The sequence below is a fragment of the Micropterus salmoides genome, unplaced genomic scaffold (assembly GCF_014851395.1).
Source record: "Micropterus salmoides isolate LMB-PRFRI ecotype aquatic unplaced genomic scaffold, ASM1485139v1 Ms_hic_scaffold_10, whole genome shotgun sequence".
NCBI lineage: Eukaryota > Metazoa > Chordata > Actinopteri > Centrarchiformes > Centrarchidae > Micropterus > Micropterus salmoides.
The window spans coordinates 11,821,967-11,837,958 of NW_024040041.1; positions in this window are offsets into that span (position 1 = coordinate 11,821,967).

Genomic DNA, 15,992 nt, shown 5'->3' on the forward strand with positions numbered 1-15,992 from the left:
ACCACTGCTGTAGCCTCCTCATGTGCAGGAGGCCCAGGGAGGGTGCCACAGGAGCTGCAGACATGAGGCCCAGGAGCCTCATGAACGAAAGCGCCTTCAACACCCTGGGTGGAGCCACATGGCGGAGCAGCTCTGTCAGACCGTTCACTCACTCCTGGGAGAGCCGCACTCTCAGGAGGGAGGAATCCAGCACCATGCCCAGGTAGGTGAGTGTCTGGGAGGGAAAAGGAGCGATTTTTCCCAGTTCACCTTGAAAAACCCAGGCTAGACAGGTGTTCAACGAGCTTTGCTGTCTGCACAATGCCTCGTCCCGGGACCGTGCCAGCAGCAGCAGGCAGGGTGTCTGCAGGGTCTTAAAAAGAGACCCCGCAGACAAGAGATTTAAAAAAAGGTTGATGTGCTGCAACAAACTTTATAAATGTTGAACTCAATATTCTGCATAAAAGGTTATGATTATGGACGAGTTAGTAGCCCAAAATCAAGACTATCATGTAGCATGGAGCATGTTTCTTGCACAAAGTTAATGAATAAAAAACAACCCCAAACTGAAACAGCTGTAATTTGAATAAATATTATACTAGTTATCCCAGAGGAAAAATCTTTTTCTTGAGAAAACACTAAGATCTCAATAGTATATCTTTTTGAGATCACTCCAATCTGAATTGTAACTCCTAAAACCCCTTAGGAGAAAAGGATGAGATGAAGAGAGATTGAGGTTTTGAGACTTAGGTAAGACAACTGGATACTGAATTGAGATTACAATAGGATAAATGAAAGTAACAGATGAGATCTCATCATTGTATCTTTTTGCTAAAATTATAAGTACAGGACTGATTGTCTTTAAAAAAATTGTCCTTTACTTAAAAAAGGAGAAATACCATATCCGCAATTAAAGTCCTCAAAATTCTAGTAAAGTAAAAGGTATAAAAGTATTCCATAGTGAATGTACTTAAGTATCAAAATGTTTGCTGTGACTACCTTAACCAATTGGAAAACATGACACTTGAAAGTGCATTATTTTCAATGTCAAAATTTATTTTATTTTTCTCAGTAACTTGTAACAGATAATTAACAATAAATACAATAAGGATTTGAAATTAAGGGGAGTAAAAGTACAACCCCCCATAAAAAGAACTCAACCTCAACATTTGACGTAAGTAAAGTACTTGAGTAAAATAACCCCTAAGTGGGTTCACTAAGACAAAACTGAGAAATATCTTGGAGCTTTTTTTCTGATCCACATTCTGGACTGAAATTACAGTTATTTAAGATACTGTAGAGATCTCATCCTTTGATCAGAGTAAGACAGAGATGAGTTTTTGCTCCTGAGGCCAATCTGAGAAAACTGAGACATATTTGAGAAGAATCATGAGATCCTAGGAGTCATAGCTGAGTTTTCTTTGAGCTCTTTCTCTGATCTCATGGTACAATGTTCAGGAGACTTAAATAAGACTTATTTAGATCAGTTAGAGATCTCTTGTTTTGATCAGAGTCAGACAGAAATTAGATTTTATATGGTTGTTTCTCCTGAGTTTGAGTCCTGAATTTGAGAAGTGGGAGAAAAGGCCTTTGGTCTCATCTTGGTATTAAAAGCAGCTCATTTGTGTCTAGGAGAAAATAAGGAAACAACTATGAGATCTCATGTTGGATTTTGCTTTCCTAAGGGATATACTATTATATGAAATTATATTGAATATAGTAACCTAATTAATATATGAATATCAAACTTACAGTTATTAAATTAACAATATACTGTACTTTTAATTTAATGTTACAATATTATACTAATCCTGTCATTTACACTAGTACCTCCTCCAGGTTGTGCCTGTGCTACACCACCTACACTACTTACGTTATTCATCACTCCGTTTATTCTCTTCATCTTTGTTCCCTCCTGGCCTGTTTGAATTTTGTTGTACTGATCAAGGGGTCAATGAAAGTTGTCACACATATCATTGCAGGCAAGCGCACATTATCTAGTTTACACCAACTAAAACATAAAATGACACTGTGTTGCACATGATTGGCTGTAATGTTGCGTACATAAACGTCATAGCTTATGTAAGAGAGTTGCTTTTCGCAGGAAATCTGACCAGTCCTTCACATAGAAAACAGTTGGCTCATACAGGCTGTTATAGGCAACTGAGAAAGTTGGTGAATGCCTCAAATTTTTAGGTGGCGTTACAACCTGATGACATATAGGCAATGAATATGTTATAAATATGTTTCAATTACTTTTAAAAACTCATATGTGCCTTTTAAAGGGCACTTGTACAAAAATAAACAGTTTATACAATTTTACAGTAAAATGCTTAGGTGTAGAGAATGCACACACTTCTTTCACTGACACAGTATTTACCTGAGACATACCGGTAATCTATAGTAACAACAAAAACTGAAGTCCTATGAGACTAACATATTGCAACAAAATGTAAATTAGTAGACACGGTAACTAAGCATACAGAAAGTAATCTGCCATGAAATAGCAAGTAAATAGCTTAGTGTATAAACAGGCAACTGTTTCCTCACACATTAGCAAAACTAATTTATATTTCTGTTAACACGTTTTATAATGTTACTGTTACCACAAAATAGCTCTGTAAACTCTTACACAAGTCACCAAAGTGCATGAAACATCTCAACAATAGTGCAAAATATACCACAATGAGCATACAGGTGTATTCACAGTTGACACAAAATGGCAACGCGCGCTGCACGGCTACGGATTGGTCAGTGCTCTTTAGCAGGGAGTTAGCTAACACACACACACACTTTACTACTATTGGCAAAACATAGTTCTAACTTACTCAAAATGTCACACAAACGTCCTTCAAAACCTCTTTGACATGTTAGTGGATTATTACAATCATGCTAACTCTGTTTAACAGGACAACATACCTGAAAATGGGGAGGAATAATCACGAGAGTGAAAAGAGATGTTGCCTCAGCGAGAATTTTTACTCTAATGAGGAAAATACCGCGACATCCCCAGGCATGTGGGTGGAGACAGAATGTGTCAGTCTCGGATTGTAGTTCAAGATCACCTCGTAGATCGTAAAGTAACACTTTTTAACCGCAAATTACACAATCAAGAACAAAATAAACAATGCAAGATAAACCACTTTTTAGCGTTTTAACCTTTTTTAAATCAGATGACATATTCTGACTATATTACCCAATTTTATGGTTTTAGGAAATTCTTATGCCTCTTTAAAAAAGATGTAGCCTAGATCCATCAAAACCTATAGACCTATCTTTTTAAAGTCAATTTTCAAGAGAAACTGGTCTTCATTTGATTTTCTGACCAGTAAATTGGAAATGTTACAGTGACTGCGTTTACATGCAGCCAATAACCCGTTCAAAACCGGGATATTAGCAATAACTCGGTCGCGAAAGGCCATGTAAACACCGGCAAAAACCCGAATATGCTCATATCCCGGATTTTAAAAACCGGGATATTATAGCTGGGGTACCCCTTTTCTAACCCGAATTTTTGGTCATGTAAACGCGTATCGGCATATCCCCATAGTGATTTGTGTTCTGCGCATGTTCTATTCGCAAGGAATCTTGGTCTTTTGAGTAGAGGAACTTCTTGTATGCGCCAAACCCGCGTGCAGTATACGGAAGTAAACGAGGTAAACATGGCGAGGCACAGTAGTGTCAAGTGCTGCTGGTGGGTCAGTACCAGCACTAAAGCGCAAACAAAGGCGATCGCTATCTGCCCCGAACTATTCATTATCCGTCCGCCTGCTGTTGTTGTTGTTGTCTTTGGATACATACAGGAAGAAGAATCGGAAATGACGCATATTGCGTCTTAAGGTTGTCCGTCCGTCCAGACGTTAACCGTGCGTCGCCGTTTACATTGGGGTAGTGCCAATTGATTACAAATTCCGTGTATACAGGAGTAACTCTCTCTGCTCACGCATGTAAACGGGTTATCCCGAATGTTTCAGAAACCCGAATAGTGACCTCAACCCGAACATAACCCGAATATTGACAGCATGTAAACGTAGTCAATGTTTTACGGACATATGGGGTTCCTCAAGGATCCATTTGAGGGCCACTACTTTTTAAAGTAATAATTTCATCTGGCTTGTCTTGTTACAGTAAATTATGTAGAGCAATTGTTCAACTTTCCATGAACCAAATGAAACAACTTTCAAAAGCCTTTATATTCAATCACTACTCTACTATCCTATTGACTATATATTGTTTAACAGAGAATTTCACATTAAAAAGAGACTAAGCTGGTGTCTCTTGAAGATTTTTTATAATGTACTGTATATTTATTAAGACCATAAGCAACAAAGTATATAAACAACAAAGAGAGGGCATACAAATAATCTGATAACAAGTGATATATGTCACCTTTCAAATGTAATATAGGTCACTTTCAAATTACTGGCTTTGTAAAGCTGCCGCCATCTTTTGGAACATTGGTGCCTCTCATGTTTAGCTGCAGATTTACATGGAGAGGCCTTTTATAAATGCTGTGATTAAATGACGTGCTTATCACTCAAATTGCTCAACCAAAAACAAAGGGAACTAGAACTGTAAGCAGTTGTAAGCGGGGTCCAAGCCAAGCCAAATTTGGTATCAATCGGAGTTGTGGTTGTGGAGATCTAAAATGTATGAAAGTCAATGGGATTTTTTTGAATAGCGCCAACTAGGGGCTAACAGTAGCAAATTTTGCACAACCCCTCAGGGAGGCATGCCACATAAGGTCTTCAAGTTTCATGTCGATGGGCCTTTCCAAGCTTTAGATATGTTATACTTCCTGTTTTTAGCGTTTTCGCAAATATTTGTTAGCTTGCAATTGGGACATTTTTTGTCTTATCAAAATTCCCTCTACAATCTTTTATCGTTTCGTGCTGATTGGACGTGCGGCTTCGTAGGAGTTAATTAAAATATTATATATATATATATATACATTTTCCAGGTTTTGCGATTTAGCGAAATGAAAACGTCATCGCACAGAAGCGTGTCCTATACCATCGCAATCGGCAGCATCCCCCAAACACGTAGACATGAGGTTTATGAATGTGCCATGTAGTGGGCCGTAGTTATCCTGCAAAATGTACTGTAGTTGAAAATCCCATTGAAATGAATGGGATTGTCTGACGGTATTTGAGCTTCGATTATAGCGCCACCTTAAGCCCGAATTGCACCAAATTTTTCAGGTGTCATCAGGGCATGGGGAACAATTGACCCAAATTTGGTGTCAATCGGACTTGTGGTTATGGAGATATAAAAAGTTTTTTTTACATCTTTAATCTGCAATAACAGCGCCACCTATGGGCATATTTGGGAGAATGCCTTGCATTTGCGGGTTCCCAGCCCACTCGGGCTTGGACCCCTAATAAACCCTATTCATAAATTGGCATATACAAAATGCCTTGTCAGTAACCCCTTATCAGCATTTGAAATACAAAATACACAATTAACACAAAACAAAAAGCAAAGGTCAACATTCTTATTAAATATACAAATACACATATACAATACAGATTATACAATACAGATTATGATATAAGTTTGACCATTTAAAATGATGACTTTTTGTATCCCCTATGTCTTCCCTTTGTTTTCTCCAAAAACTGAAAATTTCCTTAAACAGTAGATTCGACAAATTTCCCATCACTGAAAGAAGGGAAACAGATGATGGTGTTCCTTTTAACCTCTAAGGTTTTTTTGTGTTGTCTGTCAATTCTCAAAGCTTTAATAAATTATTGATGATCCCTCCATCAATATTTATTGATGATCTAGAGGCTGTGACGAGGCTCCCAATGTAAAAGCTGATAAAAGTTTAATCCCCCAATCAAAAAAACTGAGTCGTATCTTCCCTTTGATGGAAAAAGGAGGGAAGTGTCCCATTATCACCCCCCGCCTCAACACACAGAAACATGCAAATATTCCTCAAACACAAATCCTCAACTGTGAATAGACACATTTCTTTGCCAAAAATTGATAATTTTTCTAAACTGCAAACTGAATTATTTGACAAAGTGCCCAGTTACCCAGTTAAGTAAAGCAACTTTTGGTCACGGTTGGGTTAAAGTTCTGGTACATAATGGGAAAATAAGAATGTACATAGACTCCTGGTTGTCAGGGTTGACGGTAATTGTATTATCTGAATACTGCTCAGATGTTATAATGTCATAATGTACACCAGGGGTCTTAATTATTTCTCAGGCAAGACTCTAAATGAGAAATTTAGCCTCGTGTTCTGGGAACCAAGCCATGAAAACATTTTGCAAATTGAGAAATTAGGAGGGGGAGCTTTGTGCTGAAGTGAGCTTTGGGGTACATTGCGAAACCTATGCCTTCAATTTGGCTGTTGTTTCAGCAGATAGGAAAATCAACTCCAAGTACCTAGAAAAGATGGACATAATCCATATACTTGTGTTACCCTCAGCTAACTATAATCACTTTATTGTGATTCCCAATTCATAGTTTAAGATATGTACCTTTCGTCGCCCAAGTAACACATCTTTTGCACACCTTTTGAGCTGCATATTAACACTGCACTTTGTGCTTTGGTGTGTTTTATATTTCAGTTGACTTGTTATGAAAGGTCATCAGACTGTCAAACGAAATAGCCTACAAAGTGCTCTCAAAGTGATTCATTAGCCCCTGACCCAGCATGCACAGTAATGTGCATCATGCTTAATTCAGTCTCTAAGGGAGCTTGACTCTGTATACAAAAATACAACACTAACACATAAACACAGGCTCACAGAACACATCTTGCCACCTACAGTTGCATTTTGGATTGCATTCACACATGCCCTTGAGACTGCCTCCACACCCTGTTAATATTCTCCTAGCCATTAAGAGCGTTATTGCATTCACAAAATCTCCCTGTCCCTCTGTGCCTCTCTTCATCCCACCATTCCCATCTTCCTTGTTTAAATAATTGTTTCTTGAAATAACTCTCTGTTCTGCATCGACTAGCTCTTTTTGTCCACAGAGAACAATTGCTTATGTTCAGATACGCGCTTGTTTGTGTGTCTGTGTTTTGTCTAATTGTACACATATTGTGCACATGTGAACATTTATTATTCCCATCTCTAATTACTTGTTTCTGCTGTAGTGGTGACCTTGTTGGGGATAGTGTCCGACCTGATTAGCTTGAAGACGGTCAGCTATATTTAATCCTCAGGCTGACGTCAACTCCCACACTGACTTATTGGTCCAGCAGGGTTAAAAGTGTCTGACAGATGCAGCAAGCCAGACTGAGGAAGTAATAAAGAGGGCAGGGCAGAGGAGGTGGCCATAATTGACCGACCCCTGCTTCTCTGAGCGTTGGGTGAAGTTGCCTGTCCTCTTACTTCTTCTGCGCCTCTTCACTCTTTCCTTCCTTAAGAACAGCCAAGCCAGCACTTTGAGACTGCAACTCTAAAAGGAGGGCACAAGTTTACCACACAAACAAGCACTCTCTCACTATCTCTCTCTCTCTCTTTCCCAGCTAAGTTTGACCTCTGGGAACAACTAGAACAAGACTTGAGTCAAATCCTTACTTAGTGGAAAGTGCACTTCTGCAAAATCCTCTTATTGCCTAGATAAAGGTGCAAAGAGATGTAAATAGACAGACTGAGTGGAGTGTGGGTGTGTAAGCTTTTTTTTCTTAGGCCAGGAATTCCTTAAAGTTAGAGATTACTTTGGTGAGCTGCATCAAAAATCTAAATAATAATAAGATAAATAATATTTTTTATATGCTAGCTTTTACAGACACATGTCAAAGAAGGAACCAGAAAATCCTGTACACCGTTTGATGTGGGCTTTGATTAGATTATTGGTGGATTTGGGAAAGACCTGGTCTGATTAGGAGAGACAGCATTCCTCCCACTTTGGATCATATTGATTTATTTTGTCTTACTGAAACCTGTCATGAAGACATGTTTGTTATAGTGTACAGCAATCCTTGGCCTGTTTTCTGAAATGTTTCTGAGTTTTTATCAAGTTAGTTATTCAAGTTCATTCATGTGGACATCGACAATAATACTGTGTTTACCTCAATAGTAGATTCAACTGTCATCTGTCATAGTGTTCATAAACCCACTTACTGTTTTAACCGCACCCTCATCCTTGTTCTGGTACATGGCATTGAAATTAAACTACCACTATTTAATAACTTTTGAATTCATAGTACTGGATTACACGCAATTAGGCAAAAATTCCCAAACTAGATGTCTATCTTAAAGTACTGCAGCTTAATTTAATTAATTGAATAAATGAAGGATTAATAAGGAAAACAAAGGAACACAACAGATAAATAATAATATAATAATAATAATCCTTATTTGTAGAGCACTTTTCAAAAACAAGTTACAAAGTGCTTTAACAAGTGTAAAGAATAATACAAAAAAACAAAAAAAACAAATAGCAGGTGTGGTGATGGGCTCTTACTGGCAACAATGAAGTTAAGTGTGTGATTTGGTCTTCCTGCATTGTGTGCAGGGTTCAGGCCGCTCTGCAGCGAGAGGTGCAGTTATGCTTCCAGATGGCTGTGTGTTCAGTCTCTTCTCTTGCTAAAACAAAGAGAAGGTATATGGTTATTCACATGTTGATGTGGTTTTAGCTCCCTTACACTGGCTCCCTGTAAAATCCAGAATATAATTTAAAATTCTTCTCCTTACCTACAAAGCCCTTAATGGTCAGTCACCATCAAATCCTTTGAACTCATAGTACCTTATTACGCTACTGTGCTCCCAGAATGAAGGTAAATTTTGGTTCCTAGAGTCTCCAATGGTAGAATGGGAGCCAGCGCCTTCAGCTATTAGGCTCCTCTCCTGTGGAACAGGTCCCAACCATCTCTTAGTTAACTGCTATGAGCTTAGACTGCTAGGAGACTTCCCATGATGCACTGGGCTCCTCTCACCCCCTCTCCTTCTCCATCTGTAGTGTTTCTTATCCCAATAAAGGACTAACTCGACATTTTCCCTCTCCTGTAGTTTTGTGCTTTCTCGTCTCTCTCCTCTCTCCTTCTGTCACTTGCTGCAGGTTTTTCTCCCTCTGGAGCTTTAGAGTCTGGATCTATAATTGCAAGCCACCAACTGCCCCCATGTTCCTGCTCAAAACCTGCTGCTACAGTTATCTCTATAATAATAATAATAATAATAAATAATAATGTTATTATTATTGTTAGTGGTGTTGTTGTTGTTGTAATTATTATCATTATTGATATTTGTATTATTACCCATACCACTACCATTACTATTTTTTGTAGAACTTGCATACGTGTGTGTGTGCTCTCTTTTCCTCCTGCGCCTTGAATCTGTTTTAGGCCACTGAGTGGTGATATGACATATCAATACATAAAAAAAACAAACAGTGATTTGTCCTGTTGACTTTCATCATTTCAGCTTACAAAAATGAAATACCCCTTCCTCTAAATTGCCAACTTGTCGCTCTCTATCTGCCTCAGTGTCTGACTCTCTCGTCTCTTTCTCTCAGCCTCAGAGTGTGTGACACAGTGTTGACACTGGATGGGTTGAGACAGACAGTCGAGCGATGAGATGAAAGTCAGATGTGATGAAAGCTGATCGAGCCAACAGTAAACTCATTTGCAGACCAGTCTCTGGACCTCTTTTTATCAATATTTCCGGTGACGTAACTGAAATATTGATTTGGATATTAAAGGGTCCATAAGACTCATTACAGTCAACTTCTGATAGCAAAATATTAAAGCCCAACGTGATGGGTCAGTATTTGATTAATTCAAACTACATTGTATTAAAATGTTGAAAAGCTCATTCGAAGGTTCATAAAAGAAAAAATTAATTTTTTTGGAAGAGGCAGTGCTGTTAGGTGTTTTTAGGTGCTTATGTTTCCAGTATTTATTAAAACATTCTTTGTGGACTTTTTTGTGTTTTGTTTTATGTCTTTTCAGTCAGGTGTCCATTGTCACCTTGTTGCCTGAGAGCTGACATAGGCTGTCAGCTGAAATTGTATTCAGACACTTCAGTGGAATTCTAAACTCACTGAACTGTGTTATATCTCCAACATTGTAAAATATGCTGAATCACTGATTCTTTTTTAATTTGAAGAAAACCAAAATGTAAAACCTATTGAACACAAAACTTGTAAGAGTTGCCAGGTAGGGAAATTAAATTAGCAGTTGTCCCCATCCTTTCACTCTGATGTACCACAGCCCTATCAGAGGAACTCAGGTACCCCTTCACCAGCACCACCCGTCATGTTCCAAATGTGTTCACTTGAATTGATTTTAAAACGGATGTCATTTATCAGTATTATTTATACAAAAGTGGATATAGTTATAATATCCATGTTTATGTTTAGGTCAGTTTGGTCAAGTTTGCATAGGTAACACTACCACTTGGAGTGGCAGAAGCTGAACGTTTGAACAATTTACTACAAAACTTCATATTATGTTGCCCAGTACTGTACCAAGCAGGTACCCAGTACTTTCAAAATTACTTTACTGCCCAATTCTAACTCTGTTTTTTATTTATCCTCTGTACATATTTGTATGTACCAGTAGGAACTGTGAAGTAAAGTATTTTATTGTTTACAGCAGAATTGTCTGTATGCAGCGGAATTATACTGTAAATCACAGGCTGTATTATAAAGTGTTACTCAATACCGTAACGTTTTCAGACATTTATGCATTACTTTTAGATAACTATTATTTATAACTTCGTATTCTTTGCTTTTAGCTATTCAACCAGTATCCATTACAACCTATTTCAGCAGTGCATCCATCACTTTAAGCTAACTGTTATTCACAACTTTCATAACATTCATAATCATTTTAGCTATTCAAACGTTATTCATCACAACAAACGTTTCATTCATTACTTTTAGCTAACTATTTGGACTGTTTTATTACTTTTAGCTAACTGTTTTAAAGAATGCAGTCAATGGACATAAAGTTGTTACTGTGACAGTGCACAGTTAAGATGTTATGTATGAAAGATCAATTTGTGACAGATCAATAACGTACAACTCTGAAACTCTTGCTCCAGTCTAGGTTGTGAAGCTGGTTTGGGGAAAATGTACAGCTAAATTGAAGCCGTGGTTCAGGACCCACCCTACTCTGCTTCTTAACTAGGTACTGAGCATGCGCAACTCCCAACAAAGTTGGGATCAAATAGAGGTGAGATGCTTCACTCGGTAGCTAAAATGGAGCGGTCAACACACAGAGTGAAAAGAGGTGCTATGGTAATGTGCATTATGACAACAAATATGGTGTTTTTTGAAAATGAAATCATGTAAACCTGTTCTAGTACAACCCCTAAATAAAATTATGAACCTATATGAGCATAATATGACCACTTTAACTTCTCTGCTAGCTTGTTAGCTACTTTTCACATCCCCTCAATTGCAAAATGTAATGTTGATGTGTATACATCTGACTGAATATAGGGGTTGTGTTATATATTGTTTTGCCAATAATTTTAATTACTTTAACCAACAAATAGAAAAGTAGATACATCATTCAGCTGCGACTGGCTTAACTGAACCTTACCTCTTCTCTCCAAAGACATCGACAGAGTTACATCACAACCTTTTATGGTTGCTGTACTGTTCCTTCAGCAACAAGAATAGCAGGGTGATTTGTTAATTCTGGCTTCAACATCAGTTCATGGTTCTGCCCCACCATCTTTGCAGTGAAGTTGATCAAGCATTTTGCACTGTCCATGAGGCCATTACCACTTATTTTCTTATGTGTGCTTTCTCAGCCTTTTTAGTGTGTGCTGAAGTGTTTCACTGCAGCAAGGAGGAGATAAAAACAGTCTTGTTGTCTATTTCTGCCAGATGGAAAGACACACACACACACACACACACACACACACACACACACACACACACACACACACACACACACACACACACACACACACACAGAGTCAAAGTAGGGGTTTCTGCACCAGTGAGTGGTTTCAGTGAGCAGAGACATGATGTGTATGTAACATGTTTGTTCTGTAAAGCAGAAATAAATTTGGGACAGTGTGTGAATGCTATGTGTGTTTATCTCAGAGAGCTAGAGAGACTGATACAGAGAGAGACTGATGATGTAGAGAGTGAGGGCAAGTTCTTTTCACATCATGCTGAAAATTTAACACCTGTTTCTTTTTCTGTCCTCTGGTGTCCAGACCTTTATATATAGTTTCTCTGCCCCCTTTTATATCTGTGTAATGTGCTCTTTGTGTCACATCAGAGCTCAGGCAGGTCCTGAGGCAGAGCCCTCCTGGTCATTTATGCTCATCACTCTCAACTATACTTAATCTAGATCTAGAGGTAGGCCTAAATCATTCCTGCAAATTATTAGAGGCTTTTAAAATAATTTGTTTACACTACTTTAATCCTTGTTATAATTGTCTCTTTTCTTCCTTATATCCTTTCTCAGTTTATGTTGTCACATGTATTGTTTTTAGTGTTTCGTTGTCTGTGAAGCAGTTTATACCTCCTCTTGAGTTTGTTGCAAGTAAACTACCATATTCGAAAAGGAGTTGAAGAATAGTAGCACATTTTGCTGTCATTTTGTGTCCCTCCAAGCACCCAGTTTATTAAACTCCCTCCCCTCAAATTTCCTTCCTAAAATGTCTCATCTGTTTTTCTTTGCCCTTGAAATACAGTTTGGCTTTTCATTTGCAGAAGAAAAAAAAATGTGGAAACATATTTGTCATGGTTTGCATGGATGTAATTTAGATGTCACAGAATATTTCCACATAATTTGTAATGCTATGAAAACAGAAGATTCTGATGTAAAAGCTGTAGTAACTGTAGTCATCCAAGTATGTAGCAGAAAACTGCTGGATTCACCCTGCCAGGATGGGATGAGAATTTGAGCATAATATTGCTGATGGAAATCTTTACCTTTGTGTCAGCTCTTTGGATAAAGGTAATGATTTGTATGAATCTGTTTACCACAACACAGAGTTTGCAAGGTGAGGTCAAAAGAGTAAAGTTCTAACCCACAGGTAGTCACTACAGAGCACATCAAATCTATCTGACAGGCAGCGCCATATTTATCCCCTACCTAATCTCATTGGTGCATGGTTGAGTTTGTGAGTGTTTGTTGGATGACACTGGGGTTATCCTTCCATCATAGATGTTTAATTTAATTAGGCTCACAATACCTCCAGAAGGCTCAACAGTAATTTCTGGTGTCCCAGAGCCAGCTGCCTACTCTGAAGTACAGTTACAGTCACTGCCACTCTTCTGTACCTACTGTAAGTTTGTTCCTATAGTTACAGATAATTCATAGTCTTTCCTAAATGTGCTATTAAAATACTATGGCCCCCCAAAATAGCATAGCACATTGACATATTGCATCTGCCTAGCTTTTCTACACTGAACAATCAAGGCGAAATGCACAATTGGCTAAAGTCATCTTCCTGTCCAAAATTATTACTCTTACAGGGATGTGCAACTTGTAATCATCTCAGATGATTTGGTGCCCCATGAGACAAAATAATAACTGAAATGACATGGAAATTAAAAGTTCCACAAGACTGTGTAGACTGCAAATTGTTGTGTGCAGTTGTTTGTGTTTCATTTTAGATTTAAAGTACAGGGATGATATTGTCACCCTCGCCCCCACCAGTAAAAGCTACCCTGTTCTGACAGGGCTAATGGCTGCACTTTCATTTTCACTAATCCACCAGCAGGCTCATGAATTAGAGAAAAGACAGACACGTCTCACAGAAGAGCGACTTTGCCAGAATATTACACTCTTGAACCTTTGAAGCCAACTGGATCCCAAACTGAACAGCTGTATCTTCCCTCTTTTGCTGGAGGCAGCAATCCACTCCTCTTCATCAGGCAGCAGGGTGGAATGTTTTCACCCTGTGGGTTTTTGGTTCAAGTCAGTCCCATGAGAGCAAACATCTGCGCTGCTGAAGAGTCCTTCAGCAAGACACTGCACCCCCTACCAGCTTCACGGATGGATGCTGTTGAGCAGCTGAGCCACTCTAACCGCTCTGTGGAAAGATATCAATACGGTATCACATTATTCATTACTATTAATGTGGTTTCATTAAGGTTCATGTTGCCTTTGCCCTGTCAGAAAATGGCGGAGAATATGCATTTGTTACCGGAGGACATATACTTTATAGTGGCCAAATGTAGCTGTTCTCTGCAGTGCAGTGGCTCTGTGGGCCCCATCTGCAAATCACTTAAATGATGTCACTATGCGGTTACATCATGTTGTTCACATCACTTGAAAACATTTGGTTAATAGCAACACAAAGCACTACAAGTTTTTTTTACGTGGCAACATGTGGTTTGATTTGATTTCAAGCTAACTGCTCTCTTTGGTGACTTTAAAAACCAAGTCATCCACAGAACTTAAAATTAATACTGAGCGCTTGGTGACATCTCTTGCGGACTACTGTGAATAGATAACTGGGGGTGTTTGATTTCTCTGTACATTAATATTATTGCACAGTAAGCTGTTTTGAATAACAACTAAATGGTTCAGCAGGTTTTTATTCAGGCTTCATTATCAGTGAGAAAACATGCTGCATGAAGCAGAATAAAATGCAACGTCCATTGAGTAGTTTAAATTGGCTGCAACCTTCTTTCTCTCCTTTCCAAAAATGTGAACTGTCAGTTGGTTTAAAGAGTTGAGGGGTAGAGACAGCAGAGGTGCAGTACTGAATTTTGAGCAGTAGATGGCAGTTTGTGTCACTGTTTCTTTGAAAAGGAGGAGGGAAGCACTGCAGTGAGGGAGGAAAGAGTGACCACAGTGCATGTGAGTGGGGACAAAAAAGCCCTCTGTATCAAAGTCCCCAGAGGAGCAGAAACACTTGCGTGGTCAAAATCAAAGGGCTTCTTCAAGGTCGGCTGTCTAACCAGAGTGATTGAGACTAAATAAAAAAAGTATGAGTGTGAGTTTTTCAGGAAGTCAGTGAAAGACAATGATAGTGATCTGGACTGGCAAACTGGCAGCCTGAAAGGCAAACGCACAGACTGACAAATCAACAGCGGGCCATCTGATGGAACAGGGGACCGAGTCAACCTGACAGCCAGGTAGGCAGATACAAGGAGTGCAGAAAGATAAAGACTACAGGATACGGGGGAAGCATTTAGCTTTTCAACATCTACCCTGTAGCTGGAGAATATCCTACTAACTACAACCTTTCTCCAGTGTGAGGCACTCAACACAGACAGCTGCTTTTTAGAACAAATCTATATTTTTAAAAGTAAAAGTATCAGTTGACTCTGCAGTTCTAACAAACAACAACAACAATGAAGTTAGCGAGTAGTTGGTGACGTGCTCTGTGCACGGTGGATATGTAAACCACCGTGTTGTACTGCTCCCAAGTGGCCACCAAGGCAGATATACCCTAATTTTTAGTCCATATCGTGGATCAGGCTCCACTTCAACTGCTGGATCCTACAATTTACAGCATCCTTCATTACGACCCTTCTTCTTCCTAAATGCCCACTTATTTTAAACCCCACACCTCAAGCTTTCTGGTAAAATATGTAACACTCAACTTCAGGCCGAGTTAACCATGATAACCTCAAAGGTTCTTTTTTCAAACTTTGGAGACGTCCTTCCACATTTTATAGTTTTGTATAAAATACATTATACAGTTTTATATAAAAGACATTATAAAGTTTTCACAAGCTGACTAGTACTTTTGACAGAAAGGCCCCCCCCCCAAAGAAAAATACATTTTAGGATACAAATATTTGAACGAAATGCTCACATGGTGGGAAAAACACACCAACCTGCATACTATACGTCAGGCCATAGACCAACTGTGTTACACTGTGTGTGTGTGTTCTCCCTGTTCTTTATAGCCTACTTTCCACCATCTAGGTCACATCATGTACAGTGCCTCACTCATAATCTCCATCTGCTGCAGTGAGTGTGTGTGTGTGTAGTAGAAGAATATTATTTAGGTGTGTGCTTGGTACAAGCTGCGTTTAAAGTGACCACCCATTTCTACTCACTGTCCTCTCCCCCAAAAGAGACATGATACTGGCTCTATAGCCCTCCTCATTCCCTCCTT